The 12,177-nt window shown below is 34.4% G+C and overlaps 1 long non-coding RNA gene and 1 pseudogene across 1 annotated transcript; both read left to right on the forward strand.

Moving 5' to 3' along the window:
• The first annotated feature begins 791 nt into the window (after window positions 1–791).
• LOC128133713 (callose synthase 5-like) lies at window positions 792–1,582 on the forward strand (annotated as a pseudogene).
• A 1,084-nt stretch (window positions 1,583–2,666) lies between these two features.
• LOC111896371 (uncharacterized) lies at window positions 2,667–4,578 on the forward strand. The gene is made up of 3 exons (XR_002851873.3): window positions 2,667–3,023; window positions 3,140–3,298; window positions 4,293–4,578. It is a non-coding gene; the product is annotated as an uncharacterized LOC111896371 (long non-coding RNA).
• The last annotated feature ends 7,599 nt before the right edge of the window (window positions 4,579–12,177 follow it).

Below are 12,177 nucleotides of genomic sequence, written 5' to 3' on the forward strand. Positions count from 1 at the left end.
TACCCTTACATCCCAACAAACAGATTTCATAATCATCATCAATTTTAACATGAGAGAAGTTGGTGGAAAAAATATTAAGGGCAAGTAGGGGAAGGGTTGGTGTTTTGATACACTAAGCTGTCCAGATTAAGTGGTTAACCAAGAAAGCCCATCAAGTCAAAAAAAAAAAGTAAAACATAAATAGCATTGTAACAAAGCATACCTTGAACCCTGTAGGCGTAGGACTTTCAAGAAATCCTTCTTCTGTGGACCAAATCTAGGTCAAGGAATTTCTTCTGTAAATCTGGATTGAAATTAGGGCATGTGTCTCCAGAAAAAAGATCAACAAAGAAAGTAAGGACCTTCACATTAACCGATTTAGAGTTGCAATTATCCAATGCATCGAAAAAGACCAAAATATCCCCACACTGAGAGCCAAATCTGTCATCAAGCTCTTTTGAAAGATCTCCATCAGTCATGAAAAACTTTAGCAATTGTGCCCTTGAAGGATCCTTTATGATGTTGTCTATGAGATCAACAACTTTGGAGACTCCACATTCGTTAACAGAGCTATCAACACTTTCTCTTCTCTATCTTTCTGCTCGTTTTTTCTTTTCTTTCCCATTTTCTGTTCAGTCTTGTCGCGCACACACAAACACCATCTAGGAAGTAGGACGACGTTAGCTCAATGGTAAATTAATTAATATATGTATATATATATATATATATATATATATATATATATATATATATATATATGTGTGTGTGTGTGTGTGTGTGTGTGTGTCTAACAGTGTAAGTGTCTAAAGAAAATGACAAATTATCTTATGTTTCAGATGGTGATGCTTACTGTGTATGCGTTCTTATACGGGAGATTATATCTCTGTTTAAGTGGATTAGAAAAAGCGATTATGAAATCAGCAAAGATGCAAGGAGATAAAGCTTTGAAAGCAGCCATGGCTTCTCAATCTGTAGTTCAACTTGGTCTTTTAATGGTGTTACCGATGATTATGGAGATCGGACTCGAAAGAGGCTTCAGAACTGCACTCGGTGACCTAATAATCATGAACCTCCAGCTCTCCGCTGTCTTCTTCACCTTCTCTCTTGGCACCAAACTTCACTATTTCGGTCGCACAATTCTCCACGGCGGTGCCAAATACAGAGCCACCTAACCATCTCAATGTGGTTCCTAGTCGTGTCTTGGCTGTTCGCCCCTTTTCTTTTCAATCCATCCGGATTTGAATGGCAGAAAATCGTTGAAGACTGGGACGACTGGTCAGCGTGGATCAGAAACCACGGTGGAATCGGTGTTCCGGCGAACAAAAGCTGGGAATCATGGTGGGAGGAAGAACAGGACCACCTCCGATCCACCGGTACAGTCGGTCGTCTGACAGAAATCCTCCTTTCTCTCCGATTCTTCATTTACCAATACAGTATCGTTTACCACCTCAAAGTCGTCTAAAACGATAAATCAATCTTAGTGTACGCTCTCTCATGGATCGTAATCGTTTTTGTTATCGCATTATTGAAAATCGTGTCCATGGGTAGAAAGAAATTCAGCGCGGATTTCCAATTAATGAGAGCCCAATCTAGTGGAGTGTGAATGAGTTTTTAGGGTTCAATGGTAGTGACGATGGCTTAGGGTTTGCAGATGGTGGTGTGGGGGTCGTCGGTTGCTTTACAGAGAGATATGAAGTCGAGACGGAAAGACAAGATTGACCCATCTGGTAATAAACGGACTCGGGAAGCTGAACAAAATGACCCGAGATTGACCCATCTAGTAACAACGCTATTGATGCCATTCCTTCCATTTTCGACTGTTCATCCTCCACTTCCTCTACTGCTACTTCTTCACCATCTTCTATTTTTTCTGTATTTAGATTTGAGAGTATAATTAGGGCTTTTTCTAATAATTTCAACATCGAGTGGGAGATATGGTGGTTCCAGTAGGTAGAAGTGAGGGAAGAAGTAGGCAGCAGTCAATGTCGGGAGGGGGAAGGAAGGAGCGTCCATAATTTGGGCAAGAGGGAAAGGAGAAAAAAAAAGGAAGGCGGGATTTTTAATTTTTTCAGAATTTCATTTCCCCCTACTGTTAAAGGATGGAACGCGCATTCCATTAAAAATTATAAAGCGACATCCTTAGACGACGCGCATTTTATTATAGGTGCCCTCCGTGTTTTTTTTAGACATTAATTTAAGGGCGCGCAATAATGCGTGTCTTCTATCCTTAAATTTTTTGAAGAGATGACATTTTTCTAATGTCACTCTCCTTTGCGTAACATAGATCATTGAGCGTCGTATTTTGCGCGTCGTAAAAGGCCTTTTTTCTAGTAGTGGTTAAATGTAGTTTTTTTTATTGTTCGTTTGTTTGAGTGTTAAACACATTCTTTGAAATGTTAAATTATTTTGATAAATTTGTTTAAAATGTTAGATAAATGTTTATATATGGATTTTTAGTTAATTTAAAATGTGTATTATGATATGGATCATTTGTTGAAATGTTTGGTTAATGGTATGTTATGAAAAACTATATTCTTATTAGTGCAATCCCAACTGATAACAACAACAACAACAACAATAATAATAATAATAATAATAGTAATGAAAATAATAATAATAATAATAATAATAATAATAATAAAGAAGGGTATATATTTAATCAGAGGCCATATGACCATGGATGTGGCATTCCCAGCCTGTTGGTAAATCGTTTGGTCGTTTCTGGTGGTGGAAGTGTAAGTTTGATTCCTATCTGCAACAATTTTTTTCCCCTCACACATATTTGGAATTAGTTTTTATGTTGGATCCTCACGAAAAATTCCAATCTCCCCCCAATATGCATCACGAAAATTTTTAATCTCCCCCCAATATACCTCTATATCCCTAATTATCCTGCTTTCCCTTCCATATGTTATCTTCTTTTTCGCGAGACCCTCCATCTTCTGGGTGCTATTTCCGACGTCGATCCCAAAGACCTTCCACCACCTCTGGCGCTCCGTTCGTCACCATCTCCGACTTTGCCTCTTCGACCGTCGCACACAGAGGTACGTATACATTCTAAAATCGTTTTTTTATGGCTGTTTTCGATGGCTATCTCAAACACTTTGCCCTAATAGTTAAACTCGTTCCATAAAAATCGCATATCCACTCCACATCGCAGCACACCCTCTGACCTCCCATCTTCGGCATGCCTGTTCGTCACCATCTCCGGCTGTTGTTGGTGATGGCGGATAGCGATTTCGATGTTGTGGAGGCTGGAAAAACACGAAGAAACAGCCCAATCGTTATGATTTTCAGCTTGTGAACACAAGATGAGAAGGTAATTTCTATAACCTAAGTTAACGTCGGTTTCGTTTCGAATTGTTGATTTCATGTTGAAACTGGTTGATAAATCCTAAAACTGTTTATGGATGGAAGGTTTTGAGGACATTAAAAAGCTCAATACATGAATCAATTCTAGTTTCTTGAGGTTGAAGATGATGAATACTAGTAACATTGACTTTTCTGTTTTGGTCAAACCTGGATTTAGAGTAAAATAGCATCTAATGGTAATCATGAGCATGATTAGAAGCTTGAAATTTATGTAAAACCACAAATATGTTGCTATTATCTTCATGAACTTTATAACTTATTATTTTTAGAAACTTTGTTGAAAGTCGATTGTCAAAATGGGTATAAGATGACTAATTTCAAAGGTGTTTGATAACCTAAGCATTGGTTCTTCTTAAAAATAGGTTAGCATGAAAGATTCATGAAATTTCACTCTAGAGCTTAAAGAAAACACATTCAGGCAAGTAGGATGCCTAAATGACAAAAATGTCAAAAGGGATCACACCAAAAAATGGGTTAAAATATGCCTTGAAGTTTTATACGTGTTTTGAACACCGGTTTCATATTATTTAACTATTTGACATGGTTTTAAACACATTAATGAATGAAATTGGAGTAAACTATTAAAATTGGACAAAAAAGGTAAAATTGGCAAACTCGATTATGAAGCTTTGTGGAGCATAAATAATTATCAGAATAGAGTTGAAAGATTGTTACAAGGACTAGATGAGCATAGTCATTTTATTATATGAGAATTGAAGCAATATGCTTAGTTAAAGTCTATTGATAAAGAGAAATTACATTACTAAAATTGTGATTGTAAATATTGAAGGTTCAATGCAAATATCTTTTCATTATTAATTCTATTTGTTGTGTTTTAGGCAGTTACACTTATGTATACAGTTTTTTGTTTTTTCCGTTTTCTTTAGTTTGTAATTAACTCATGTATTAAATTTGATATTTTATTACATATCTTCGTCCAGGGTTTAAGGGCTACAAATAGTTATACTTCTATATAGATTTGCTCATGTAAGTGGACATTCATTTGTATGAATTTTGTATGTAAATTAAGTACTAGTAATATCTTGTACACAGTAGGATAATGCATTCAAATGTATTGTATGTGTATCAATTGTATTGGTTTGTATTTAAATTACTTTTTTGAAATAAATTGAGTAAATGCAAAGTACAAAGTTGTAACCCACAATGTCTATTGTAATGTTTATTAGTTTTGTAGTTGAATAAGAATTTTATTATAAATTTAATGTATTGGGTTGTTTTTGTGCATTTTTATCAGGAAAAAAAAACTTGATTTATATATATATTTTTTACTAACTTAATGACAGATTTTTGATGGAAATATTCGTCGCTAAATAGGTCCGTAGAAAAAAAAAAGTCAATTTTAGTCAGGTTGATTCCCGTTGGTAATCCGTAGGAAATCCATAGCTATTTATTTTTGTAGCTATTCCGTAGGAAAAAGTCGAACTTGAATCCCGTTGGTCATCCGTAGGAAATCCGTAGTTGTTTATTTTCGTACCTATTCCGTAGCTATTATACCTACGGAAATAGCCGTAGGTAATCCGTCGCAAATCCGTAGGCATTATTTTCCAACGGACGTTTATGCTACAGTCCATTTTCCATAACAATTTTGTAGTTATTACCGTATACCTACAGAATACCTACAGATTATGCCGCAGCTAAAGCCTTAGTTTTCTCGTAGTGAAATTATGCACTTTATGTGGCGATTCCCTACTATTCATCATCTATGCAGGACAACCTTTCTATAACCGTAATCACTAGGGAGTTTGAAAATCATGGTTTAATTTGTCTTTTGTGTACATTTTCCATTTGAAGTTTTACAAACATTTGGCGCAACAAAAGGGTTTCTAGTGGTTTGCTTTTCTTTGTAGGGATCTATAATTTCATAAACATGGCGCACATATTTACCAAAATTTCAACCTTTTTAGAAGTAATTAGGACTTCATTTTAATGTTACAAACTCTTGGAGTACACCTGTTTTTATATGACATTCCATGTAAGAGGATGAACACTACACATAATGATCAATAAATATACATATTTTTTTTAGCAATAAGGCATTAGGATTTGTTTATTTAGGAAAAAAATATAAAGTCAAATTCGATATACTTATTAAGGAACATGTTTACTTTGAAGATTAACTCATTAATATTCTTATACTAGTTTATAATCCGTAAGAACCACGGTTATAAAATTAATTAAACTTTTATAATAAAAACTCAAAATTATTAATAAGTTATTTTAAATAAATTATTAACTTAAGAGATACTTTTATTAGTTATGTCAAATTATAATCATTGATTCAAATAAATATGTTAAATTAATTTTTAATATATATATTAGACATTTTTTATTTGTGAATTAATGAAAACAATAATATAAATTTTAAATTTTAAAATAGATAATAAATACATTGACAAATAGCATCACATTAATGAAAATGTCTAATAAATTTAAAATGAAGAAATAATAGATTGACAAGTGACAACACATAAATTACGAGGTTTAATATAGTGACACATGACAAAAATTCTACTATTTTATTAATATAAGGAGAGGAGATTCGTTTTATCAAGTTAAGATCATTAATATGTTTATTGCATTTATGAGAATGTGCTTTAAAATTTGAAATATCGTTATACCAAATTTGGTGCGAAAAACAATTATAATAACTATGACATTTTTTTTTTCTTTTTGTTCGTTTTGGGCCTTTAAGAAAATTTGATTTTTCAGGACCGGCTCTGATTTAAAGTTTAATCTCCGAACAAATTTATTTTGATTAGAAAGTAACATGGTTATATTTATGGTTTCAAACTAAAGTTCTTATGAGTCTTACTATTTAATTAATTGGTGTTGTCATGAATTTATAAATTTAACGGCTTGATCACTAAGCTAACCTAAGTGGACCAAGATAACCATATTTTTATGATTCATAAGTAATGTAACTCTCTATTCCAAAAAAAAAAAAAAAAAAAAAAAAAAAAAAAAAAAGATTTAATTAAAAATGCATGTGATGATAAAATACATGCAAGATACGATTTTAATATACATATTTTACAAAGTAAGTTTATTTTTTTATAGTTCTTTCGCATATACCATTTATATATGTTTTCTAATATATATATATATATATATATATATATATATATATATATATATATATATATATATATATATATATATATATATATATATATATATATTAAAGAACGACCATCTTTGGAATAATGAACATGCCGGTCTTTCGAAAAACTTGTCATTTGTGGTTGGGTGTTCTCTTCTTGGCTAATGTTGTTGTCAATTTTCATGTGGGCATTTTATACCATTTTGTATATTGTTTATGGACCGGTGTTCTTACTGTTGCGTTCACCGTTTTTTGGGCCAATCAGCTATCAATTTATGTTGTTCTAATCTCAAGGTATTCTTCATGGGGTTTAATTCGTCAACCATGGTCACCCCCCACCTCATCCGATATATTCACCGCTTCGTCTGATCCTTCCTCATTCCACTGTCCCACAAACCCACCGACTCATCTTATCTTCCTCAACCTGGGTTAATCTCCACCGCTTTTCTTTACCTGCTTTTGTTGCACCTCATGTCGTTTTCTTCTCTACTGATTGTGGAAATCGGGTCTCCACAAAAAAGCCCTACCTCTTCTATTCTGCTCTTCACCGGAGACCTGAAGTCAACTAACACAAATTACTGTCTTCGCCTTGGAGCTCCCTCTTTCACTGAGAATCGTCGGCCTCGACCTCTGCTACATCCAGCTTCGTCTTCTACGAACTGTAGAAATCCGCTCTCCACAAAAAAAAAAAAAAAAAAAAAAAAAAAAAAAAAAAAAACGTAAACTCTTCTATTTGCTCTTCGCCGGTGACCTAAAGTCCACCGACACAAATGAGTTTCTCTATCAATCATCGGTTCTGATTTATATGTTTTATTTCGTCTACATATTTCGATTTTATGACTATCGAATTTTTTGTTTGCACAAAAAGGTGAAATTGAGGGTAAAGAAAGCCACGAATATCATTCTATCCATTGGAAGAACGAACAGGCTCCACGATCTCAATTGCTTCCGCCTGCTTCTGCAGGTAGTACAGGTAACGAATTCGATTAATAGATTTATCAATTTGGTGTTTTTCATTTTACCTTCGCTCTGCTCTTTAGATGTATATGGCGTGCAACGGCATCACGTCTTCTCCATCATACATCGCCCCATCAAAACCATTTCTCATCCTCACTGCCTTCAGCTGCCATACTTAAATCATAGATGTGAGTTTTTGTTTGATTTCGTTCCACAATCGACTGCAGATGTTTTTAATTTTAAAAAACCTAGATTTTCAGATGGTGTTGCCTGGGCTGGAAGATGTAACACGAACTGTGGATAATGATATAGTGGATGAACATGATGTTTTCTGTTTCCGACACTGCCACCACCATCCATCGACTCATCTAGACGTGCATCCTACTAAAATAGAGCCCTGTCTCTTCCCGACATTGCCACCACCATCAGATGCCTCATCTACATCAATATTTAGTATTCACTTATTTTCATTTCAATTTAAGCTTTCTCCCAGAACCCAAATTGAAATCAAAACTCATGAAATTAATTTAGCATGTTTGATTTACTATTAGCTCTTACAGCTTTCATTTTCCACATAAAAATTTACTCATTTGGTGATTTGTTCAGTTATACAGACATTCTTATATACTGTATCTTCATATTCTGTTCCTACTACCTGCCTCCTTGATCCTTCTCCTTCTAGGTAAACTGATTGTTGGGTTATTTTTTTTTTCAAATTGGTACATTGCGTTTTTTATAGGATTGAGGTTTTGATTGAGTGGATTGGATAGGAGTTTGATCCAATTCGGGTTTATGGGATTGTACAACTCAACTTCAAAAGGTTGCACCTGGCAACTTACTTCATGTTTGTGATTCTTCCGAATGCAAAAGGAGCTTATCGTAAGTCTTTTACATCTTAATTTATACATTTATTATTTATTTAGTTATTGGTGGTTGTCGAGGCCAAAAAAATTAATAACCGTAAATCTTTTACACTAAATAGTGTATAGTGGTAAATGGATCTTATCCACGAAGATTGGTTCAATTTAAATCTCTATGTAAATCTCTTTGTAAAATACTTGCAAAATAAAATTAAAAGTAAAAAAAAGGGGGAATGTTTAGTTCTTTTGATTGTTTAACAAAAATCAAAGCTAGCCAGAATAAAAATATGACAAGTAAACAAGTAAAAGATTGGATTAAATTCAAAGAAGTGTAATTGGTTGATTTTGGGGTACACCTCATGGATGATATGATTGACTTATCATTAGACTTAATGGAATAACACTTGTGAATTGGTTTAACTTGGCTATAGCAATTCATAAGCACAAATTGCCTCAACTCTTCTTAGAAATTAAAATGGTTAGAGGAGCTCTTAAAACATTTCCTTAATTGAAGTCACAAAATCAATGAAGCATAAAATCTTGTGAAAATCAATTAGCTTTAAGTTGTAAGAGTTACTAAGTCCAAAAGATAATCAAATGCTTACACTATCATTATGGAGGAAACATTTCCATGGTTTAAATGAAATGAAAACAAACATATAAACCATTTGTTGCTTACTAATTTGAAGGTCCATTACTTAACCAAGAAATTAGTCAACAAATACAAGCATTCATTCATCCAAGCTCATGATCAAAGATAAATAAACACAACAAGATGTTTAGCTAGAAAATATTCTCGTAAACTTCAAACACAATGTAATGATAAGTCTTCAAAGCAAATAATCATTCATGGGTTAAACCCTAATTAACCAAATGAAAGCTTAGCCAAGCATGGCCAAAGTAAAAGAAAAACAATATAGTTTAGTGGTACCAAACATTGTCTTAGATGCAAGATGAAAGGAAATTACACTAATCTTCCAAAATTCTTCAAATCTTCCGATGCTTTTTAGAGAGAATATAGTGTATGTTTTTCAAGTCACCCCCTCAAAAATGGCTCCAGTCTCCAGCAAAAGGGACCTAATTTCCGGAACCAAAAAGGTGCCAAAAGTCACCCACCAAACTTCCACAAATAGAGTCAACAAGTCAAACCCGGAATCAGCTCAAAACAATTCACGCGGACCGGGTATGAGTCCACCCAGACCGCGTGGGTCACGCTGAATGTGAGACTTGGGTCATTAATCATGCATTTTAGCCCAATCTTCACTTCTTCAACTTCAGCCCACAATCATAACTCTTTAGGACCCATTTGTGCCATTCCAAAGTCTTCTAATGATTGACCCAATACTCCTTAAATTTTCTTGTAGCTCGATTCCGCGTCGCCTCATCATCATCCTTGCCCACAAATTAAATCCAAATTGATTTCTTCTTTTACGCAAGCACCAAGCCCAATCGTACCACTTCAAGTCCACAAGCAAATCACATGCTGATATGGGCATATTTAGTCATAAAAATCATGCATGATCTTAATACTTTATGTTAATTTTATCTCAAATAATGAACCAAAGGTGCTTAATTAGCTTAATATTTCATTTTCAGCAACAAAGACATGCTCGAAAGGAAAATGAAGCGGAACAAGCGATTGGAAGCTTGGATATTGGATTTTGAAGAAAGAAGGATGTTGCTGGATAGCTTGACCCCTTGTCAGCGTTTTGGCCATATCTCATGAACCGTAACTCCGATTGACGAGATTCAAAATGTTCTAAAAACTAGACACAATTTCGGACGACTTTCGTGTTTTGAGAAAATGTTGATTCCAAATGGACTCGGCGAGTAGGCCATCAACGCGCCGAGTTGGTCAGAAGTTTCGCGATTCTGGACGCGCTGACTTGCCGTACACGGGTTTTAAGTGACGGACTCGCCGAGTAGGTCACTGGACTCGCCGAGTAGCCCATGTTTTGTGAAAATCTATATAAAGGGACTTTCAGATTGATACCCTAGCATATAGATAAACCCTTGGAGGCCAATTGTCGACAAAAGGTGCTGCTGGAGCGTGGGAAGCAAGGGAATCAACCCTACATTCAATTTTAAGGAGAATCAAGGCAAAATCAATTTTACTCTTTACCTAATCTCTTGTTTGAACTATGTTTTTATCAATTGATTTCGTTTTTGAGCTTGTTTCTGCTGTAATCATGAGCTAAAACTCATAACTTCTGTTTAGGTAGATGAATTTGTGAACATGGATTGATTATTTGATTAGCCAAAAACTTGATGTGTGCAAACTCACTTAGTTTTAAACCTACTTTGAATTATCAAATAACACACAAAAGGCAGTGAACCTATCAATTGTGGTATAGCTAAATAAGCAGGGTATTAAAACTACAAACTAATTTTATCTAAGTTAATTAATAAGTAGGGGTTTTCTCTAGTCTTACAAGACTAGAAACTTACTAACTATTACTAATTTAAGAACTAGAAAATAAAGACTTAACTAGATTCAATAATTGGAAAGGAACTTCTATTTAGTTCCACTTGGTTGACTCTATGGTTGATTTCTAGGTAATGGTGCAATGGATTAATTCTTTCGTTGGTTACTGATTCAAGTGATTAGGTTCATATTCACTACCCTAATCCTTAGCAAATAAACTAACTTAAACAGTGGCCAATTGTCTAATTTAATTAAATTCACTAGATTAATTATTCGGGTTAAGTTAGACTTGCAAAAATTAACTAATTTATTCTTTTAATTAACTCCTTGTTTGATGGTCATCTTACAAGCTTGCACATGGATTTACTCAATTTTCTTATTAATTCTAGTTTCATATTCATTAATCCTAGACATATAGCATAGTGATCACATAGCATATGAGGTTAATAATCAATAGATGTTCATGCTAATCAATTATCTTCCTATTAACAGAAAATTAATTATTATTCACACACAAGGTTCTTTAGCAAGCTAAAATAACAAAAATTCACCAACTTAGAATTAATCCTACAAATCAATCAAACCATATTGTCAACTTTGTATCCCCAAACAGAAGTCTAAAAGTTTTAGCTCATAATTGAAGTAAATAACAGCAAACAAACAAAGTCAAATTGCTTAACCATAATGATAAAACAAAAGAATAAGTGGAATGATGAAATTTTGCCTCAATTACTCTCCGGAATTGAATTCTAGCTCCTTTCGTCGTCTTCTAGGGTTTCTCTGGCTTCTCAATCGTAGCAAAACACTTCTGAATCGTCCAAGAACTTTTTCAGCAACAAAGACATGCTCGAAATGAAAATGAAGCGGAACAAGCGATTGGAAGCTTGGATCTTGGATTTTGAAGAAAGAAGGATGTTGCTGGACAGCTTGACCCCTCGTCAGTGTTTTGGCCATATCTCATGAACCGTAACTCCGATTGACGAGATTCAAAATGTTCTAAAAACTAGACACAATTTCGGATGACTTTCGTGTTTTGAGAAAATGATGATTCCAAATGGACTCTACGAGTAGGCCATCAACTCGCCGAGTTGGTTAGAAGTTTCGCGATTCTGGACGCGCTGACTTGCCGTACACGGGTTTTAAGTGACGGACTCGCCGAGTAGGTCACTGGACTCGCCGAGTAGCCCCTGTTTTGTGAAAATCTATATAAAGTGACTTTCAGATCGATACCCTAGCATATAGATAAACCCTTGGAGGCCAATTGTCGACAAAAGGTGCTGCTGGAGTGTGGGAAGCAAGGGAATCAACCCTACATTCAATTTTAAGGAGAATCAAGGCAAAATCAATTTTACTCTTTACCTAATCTCTTGTTTGAACTATGTTTTTACCAATTGATTTCGTTTTTGAGCTTGTTTCTGCTGTAATCATGAGCTAAACTCATAACTTCTGTTTAGGTAGATGAA

Source organism: Lactuca sativa, chromosome 4, assembly GCF_002870075.4.
Source record: "Lactuca sativa cultivar Salinas chromosome 4, Lsat_Salinas_v11, whole genome shotgun sequence".
NCBI classification, from domain to species: domain Eukaryota; kingdom Viridiplantae; phylum Streptophyta; class Magnoliopsida; order Asterales; family Asteraceae; genus Lactuca; species Lactuca sativa.